This window comes from Chrysoperla carnea, chromosome 1 (assembly GCF_905475395.1).
Source record: "Chrysoperla carnea chromosome 1, inChrCarn1.1, whole genome shotgun sequence".
Taxonomy (NCBI): domain Eukaryota; kingdom Metazoa; phylum Arthropoda; class Insecta; order Neuroptera; family Chrysopidae; genus Chrysoperla; species Chrysoperla carnea.
In genome coordinates, this window is record NC_058337.1 from 3,018,485 (window position 1) to 3,026,657 (window position 8,173).

Consider the following 8,173-nt stretch of genomic DNA (forward strand, 5'->3'; position numbering starts at 1 on the left):
TTTGACAATATTTTATATGTTTATATGTCGATAACTTTCTGGGAGTACGAAATATATATATAATTCATTCCTTTCATTGAAATATAGGATGTATTTATATATATTCTGAGCAGAACAATTTAATTTTGATTCTTCCGAAATAATCACTCAAAATATTTTTGAAGAAAAAGTCTTTTTTTTTTTTTTTTTTTTAACATAATGGGTGATTTAATCGTGAAAACATTGTTCGTTTTCGAATATGCTTTTGTCCTAAAATTAGCTTAGGCTTATATTGACAAGTTTTAGCTTCCATTTTTTCCTGAAATTTTAGCATGCCCTGATTTTTCCCTCGCTTACATCATATTTGACATACATACCTTTTATGCTATTGTAAAATAGTATAAATTGGAAAAAAACCTTACAAATTTTATCTTTTTTAATTTAAAACTATTAGTTGAACCTTGTTTTTCCATGGTACTCGTTCCTGATGTTTTCGATAACCACTCAGTCAATTTTTGGGTATTTTTGGCCTAACCAGCTTCATTGATTTTCCTTTGTCTCTCTGACCTTTTTTTGAGCACCACTTGGATAAGTTCTTTTCGTTTTCAAACTGATGGTTTTCCTGAACTACTGTTTTCATAGATTTCTCCCAAACTAGACGGTGCAAATTTGAAAGAAACTATTTAAATTAAAGTAAAAGCCTTAATAAATTATTGAAAACAAAAATAACCCGTTGTGTTCGAATAATTAAGGATGTATAAGAACGGTAAAGGGTCACAAATTACAAATTTTTTTTTCTGCAATTTTGACGCTGAATTATGTTATAACTTTATAAATTTAAGACGAAAACTAAGAATACATTTTTCGATATCTGGAGTAATTTTCGAAATATTGAAAATTTTGTTTAATTATTTAGCTTTCAACATTTCGAAAGCATAAGCAGATATCGAAAAATTTTATTCGTCTACTTTCATGAAGATACAACAAAAATCGTCATCAAAGTTCAAAATAAGGTACAAATAATTTCAACCCTAAATTTGAAATGTTTTGGAAGCTAGAACTTTTAGTCGATTGTGGATGACCTCCGCGTAATTACAAAAATGAACACCCAAAAAAGTGCATAATGTTTTGCACTCTTTTTAATAATAACTCCTTTTTAACTATGACTGGCTGATTATAAAAGAATGAACAAACAAAACAGTGATTGTAAAATTGAGCATTAAAAGTTCGCAAGTTCGTGAAAATTAATATTTAAATGAAGGGTGATAGATAATGATGATGATTTATAAATAAGCGGGAGGGATGGATAACAATGAACAAAGAGAAGAGACGAGTGGATGGACATGGTAAAACTAAAAGAATAGTCTTCAGTGGTAGAATTATGATTATATGCAATAGTAAGTTTTAGGTTATGTATATGTAGTCGCAGAAACGAAACACTAAAGATAGTCAAAGTTCATAAAAATTTGGACAGTAAGACGTATTTGAATGCGGTTTTCTGCATACGATTCAATTCGAAAAATGTGCAATTTGCATAATTAATATGCAATTTATAATTTTAAATTAATCGTAAATAAACTAAATTCACAATTCGGTTAATAGTGATGAAAATGATTCCAAACTTATTACCCAGGTGTTTTTTGGGGTCTCTGAACACGAGCATGGCTACAAAATTGATTTCTGAGGTATCTGGTGCTCAGAGTGAACATTATCCTCGTCGTCTCTTAGACTTTTCGGGGAATCCGTTATATAAACAATCCATACTCATTAATAAGAGGGTTTTGGGGCCGGTTAATACGAACATCGCGACTGAATCGTCCACCTTGATACTCCAAGTAACGAGTTTGGACTGATTTTATAACGAATTTTCCAATAGCTCCAAGAGACGACGAGGATTCTGTTCATCTTGGGCACTCGGTACCTCGTAGACCAATTCTGTCGCGATGTTCGTGTTCAGCGAACCCAAAAACACTCAAGTAACGAGTTTTAACTGATTTCATAACGAATTTCCCGAAAACTTCAAGAGACGACGAGGATACGGTTCACCACGTATCCCAAAGACCAATTCGTGTTCAGCGATCTCAAAACCACCGAGTAACAAGTTTGGAATCAATTTCATTACTATTAACCGATTTGTGAATTAAGTATATGTACGGTCAATCGAATGCAGAAAGCTTCATTAAAATCCATTATGATGTTCAAATTTTCGAACTTCTGTGCTTCGCTTCTGCGACTAATAGATAGAGTGATCTAAGCTCACAACACAAGCTCACAGGTCATAAACACAAAGAATGGATAATCATTTTCAAAGCTTTAACTACAAAAGCTTTTCTCTCTGATATTTATAAAAATGAATATAGTAAGTACACCATCATATATACACCACTTTGATGTGAGTGATTACTTCTAGAAATAACTTCTGATATTATTTGATTCAGTCATTTTTTACACAAGGGAATGAGAGTGTAGGTAGGGTGAACGGATTCTATGTAGAATTCTGTTTTTAATATTGACAGCATTTATTTATGTACAAGAGCAATCAGAAGAAACGATTCAAATCTTGGAAAAGGCTGATTACTTGTCATCTCCCTACTAAGATCTGATCTGCATTCATATCGTATTTGTTGTTATACCAAAATTTTGGTAGGGAATCACATGCCTTCCTTGAAAAATTTTCTTGTAAACTGTTCAAAATGTATTCAGGAGAAGTCAGCATATTTTTTGTTTTGTATTGATTGAGTCGATACTTCAAGAAAATCAATTTTGGAATTTTTCGTATAAATTATTTGATTGCGACAGTTGTTTCGAGATCACAGTGTTTTTTCTTCATGGCAAAGTTATAAATGTTGAGAATTAACTTGGGTAAAATCAAAAATTCACGTAAATAAATTAAGTAAAAAGTTAAAAATAATTATAAGTACTAAAAAAAATTATACAAAGCTTACATAATAGTACAAAAATGATTTTTAATACAATAATAATAAAATTAGAAAATATGAATTCAAGGGTAATCAAATAAATACAGATTAGAAAAAATAATAAATAATTATATCAATAGTAATTTACTTTCTTTTTATTTATAGGCAATTTTATTACAGATATGATATACAAATTACCTAATAACTAAAATTAAATCTCAATATTATTTGTCTAGCTTACTTTCTCATAAGCGGTACATTTTTAGACCGTGAGTCTATTTTTCGCCATTTGCCAGCACGTGGACAGGAAAAAACAAGCAAAAAAATAATTTATAAGATATAACAAATTATGATAATCAAATAAGAATATTTAAAAAAATTAAAAAGTAGTTTGGGACTAACATCGATACGCCACTAACGTCAATTGTTAAAAGCTTTCCCTACATCGATAATTCACAATTTTGAAAATTAACGATTTTCTTGCTATGCTAATTGAATCTTGAAGATATTTCTACTATCGATAAATAATACAGAAATGAAACAAACCTGTAAAATGACATCAGATTTTTTACATATTTTAGGGCAATTCAAACCATTTGGCAAATTGCCGAATCTTCTCGAATTTGTTTTAAGTTCAAATGACTAAACCATATGCAATTTATCAAGTAATTATGGTTTTGTTTTGACATAAATGAATAGTAGATTTAAGAACAAAAATTTTAAATCATTTTTGATAACTGAAAGTTGCAACTCTTCCAACTGACGATAATAATTCGTACTAATTAAAACAGGAAGTGAACCCGTTTTCAGTAGATCCAATTTAGATTACCAGATTACTTACCCATCTATTAATAATTCGAGGTACCTAAACGTGAATAAAAATTATCAGAGTAGGATAGAAATGACTTTTAGAGAAATTCTAACAAATGATTGATATCCAGGCTAGAGTTTCGGCTCGTTTTAATTGTGAAAATGTTTGAAAATGTATAAACTTTTCTCTCCCGTACATACATTGACAATATTTTAATTTTTTTGTTCTATAATTTGAATATACAATACCATGTGTACATTTATTAATTTTTTATTTATTTAAATAAAAAGTAATTTTTTATTTTATTCTATATTTTGTAATATTATTTCTATTATTGTAAAATATATTGAAAAAAAAAACAAGTGAAAACAAACAATTGACTGAGTTAATTGTTGAAATACCATGCTTAGTCAGTGTTGATTTCTTTATCACATAACACATACAAACATGTGACACATACATAACTGATATTCAAGTATAGTACATATTATAAAATTTCCGCCTAATTGGCGCCCTTACGGGTAAACAGTGATGTTTACGAAAAAATATTTCAAGCAAAAGTTGTTTATTTTTTGATAAGAAACATTTTTTACATTTAAACTTTTGTTCTATCTCTAACGGTTTACAAGATGGATCCTACGGACCTCAGACCCAATTGACCTATGATGCTCATTTACGAACTTGACCTCACTTTTTACGTCCTGAGTACGCTGTAAAAATTTCAGCCCGATATCTTTTTTCGTTTTTGAGTTATCGTGTACACAGACGGACGGACGGACAACCGGAAATGGATTAATTAAGTGATTCTATGAACACCTATACCAAAATTTTTTTCGTAGCATCAATATTTTTAAGCGTTACAAACTTGGGACGAAACTTAATATACTATGTATATATTTCATATATACATGGTATAAAAAAAAAACATATAAAACGGTTCAATTATCAAAGACCTCAGATAGTATTGCTATGTACGTATTTTTATATAAAAATATCGTTCACATGATTCGTATAAATGTTTGATTCACCAAACATAAAAAAATATATATATATTATGACTATTCAGAAGTAAAAACATTATTTTATTTTGTATTATATATTTTACAGGATGTAACAGAACCTATAAATTAAAGAAGCTCAAGGCTTTCAATAAAGCGTAACATTAACGATGGTATTCGTTGTGTGCGTAGTCATGGTAGGGACAGATAAAATCGATGTCAGAGCTTTCAGTGAAAAATTTTGGCGTTAAAGGAGGCTGTTATATGACTAATCTGCAATTCTTTACATGTAAATGTTATAGAAAATGTCAAATTAAAATTATTGAAAAACACTAATTAATTAAACTTAATGCATAAAAAATTGCGAAAATAAGAAATCAAATTGCATAAATATTATTTTTCAAATGTAAATTATCATAATTTTTTTATTTAAATTTGTGAGATAATAATATTAAATTTTCAATGTAAGTCATAAATGCAATCCATACAATTATATATGCATCCATACAATTCTATAATTAAAGTAGTGTATCGTTATCATGGAAACGCCTCCAATAAAACTCACACACGGTGCGAATAAGTCACAAAAAATACAAATATGGAAAATGATTATAGTGGTTCGACTGTTTGAGCCAGTGAAGTGAATGCTTATTTATTTTTTTTTAACGGTAAATGATAGTTTAAAGTCCTTTGATCACAGCACAGTTTTGAGGCCTATTTCGAGGCAAAATTTTGAATAATTTTATTTTAAAATTTGATTTTTAACATATTACCTTATAGAAGAATTCACAATAATGTTAATTGTACAAAAATTAGTCGGTGAATGTGCTTCAAAAAAGTTTTCATTATGTAGAAAATTTATCACAGATTCTGTTTATACAAGAAATATATTACCATACGGCGCTTTCCAAAAAGAAAACATAAAAAACTTTGATTTTTGACGCTTTTTCGATATTATTAGAGAATTTTTTTACATTTATGTCATTCAAATTGCTAATTTACGATATTTTTAGTAAATTTTCTTACATTCAAGTCATACAAATTGCCTAGTTGACTAGTTAATTGCTAATTTACGATATTTTTAGTAAATTTTCTTACATTCAAGTCATACAAATTGCCTAGTTGACTAGTTAATTGCTAATTTACGATATTTTGAGTAAATTTTCTTACATTCACGTCATACAAATTGCCTAGTTGACTAATTAATTGCTAATTTACGATATTTTTAGTAAATTTTCTTACATTCACGTCATACAAATTGCCTAGTTGACTAGTTGGCTAGTCACCACTTGAAGTTCCACTTTAAGTAAAAATTTCGTTTATACTATAATTTATTAATGATATTTTAGTAATGATGTATCATTAAACCTTTATTGTATCGTAATTTTTATTTTCAATGATAAGTTAGTCACCATTTTTTCTAAGTATTAAAGTATTAAAGTTAATGAAAATTTTTAACAATATGGATTGTTTTACAAAAACCACGAAAGTATTATTTATGGAAAACAAAAAGTTAGTATAAAAAAAAGTATTTTTTCAATGTAAAAAAAATGTTAAATTGTGTGGACTCTCAATCTGAAAAAAATCCATTATACGTAAAAACTGAATATATGAGCCATGTAGATATATAATCTTCAAGATTGATGGTACAATATGGTTCGAAAAAAAAGTTGCCTGTTGAAATCGGAATCCTATGAAATCTCTATTTAATTTTGCTGCTGGAACTCTTACAAATATGGAAATATCTAGAGTTTTCCAAAAAAAAACATTTTATTTCTCATTGTCCAATATGTGGGATCATTGGATTTCTCACGAATTCTGCAGAAGGTGCTGCAAACGATGTCTAGTCGAGATAATAATAGTAAAACAAAAGAGAAGTACAGCAAGTCCCTAGCACCTAGACCAAGAGTCCTCTTTGCCCTCTTTGAGGACGACCTGTAACCCGAAGAAGAGAGACCAGACGCCACGCAGAAAGCCCATAGCTTCTCCGTCGAGATCTTCCCCAGGATAGATGGATCCAAGGTTTCGGACCCGAACATTCTGAATTTAACCCCCTGCAGATTTCCAGATTTCTGCAGGTGCAAATAACATGTATAGAGGTTTCGTTATCCTCCATACAGGCTCTACAAGTGCGATCATTAGAGATCTCCATGTTATGAAGGTGATAGTTCAATCGGCTGTGTCCTGTCAGAAGTCCCGCCACCCTTCTCAACTGTGCTCTTGTAATCTACCCGAGATACTGTCGTAAGATTTTTGCGAAATAAGTACCTAATTGATCAACGTCAGTCACTCGTCTACAAAGTTTGAAGCATTTCGCTATGAATTCTTGTACATGTTTTAGAGAATTATTTAGGAGGACTCCTGGTGTACTTGCCAAGGAATCCGCTTCTTCGTTTTTTACCATGTCAGATAGAATGACAATCAGATTAGATTCAGTGTCATTTCCATAAAGCATAGACAATTTTCAATTGGAATTTGAAACTGCACGCGATTTTCAGTTGAACTCTAGCGATTAAAAAACTGAAACTGTTTTTAAAAACCATTCAGTGTGCAATTACAAAAAAAATTACTAAGAGTAAAAAAAAAAAACGTAGATATATGAAGCTTTTTAATCAAGAATGCGCTCTTACACCAACAAACAACAACACCCACTTAACAATTGGTAAAAATATAAAAAAAGGCCTAAAAAAACAATCATAATAATAAATATTATAGGATGACAAGTAGATAATCTGCTGAAGATGAACAACTGTTATGGGGTAATGTGTATTACCTTGAATATAATGAATCTTAAGGATGTGCGAGCAAAAGCAAGCATATTTAACATTGGTCTTTTAGGAAAACGATAGATTGATAATATGTTTTCATAGATGTCTCCAAAATTAGTCGGTAGAAATTAAAAATAAACTATTTAAATTAAAGCTAAAACCTTAATAAATTATTGAAGAAAAAAAACGTTGTGATCGAATAATTAAGGATATACAGGACGTTCTGTTATTAACTTCACATCGGTGGCCTACAGAATAAGCTCATAAAGACGAACAAAAAAGCTCTTTACCAAATTTCGATCTGAGACCAGATTCGGGAGATGTGCCTATGGGAAAATAGAAAGATTTATGAATTCACAAACCTATCAAATTCATTAAATTAGTAGGTGTCACTTAGAGAAGACTATCATAAAACAATAATTGATTTAATTGGGTAGTGAATACTAAAAAAAATATTTTGTTGTTATTATTTATAAAGAAAACAAAAATATAAATCACCAATAGACAGTTACATGTGGGAGGTATCAAATTATATATTAATATAGGTACGGGGCAGGGGGAATAAATTGTGTAATACAGAAGACAAAATCTTAAACATTGTATCACTTTACAACTTCAACACACAACATACATACTTTGGTTTGTCTCGGTGTATGTGTATCTCAGCATATATTTATCAAAACGGACAATTGTCCGTCT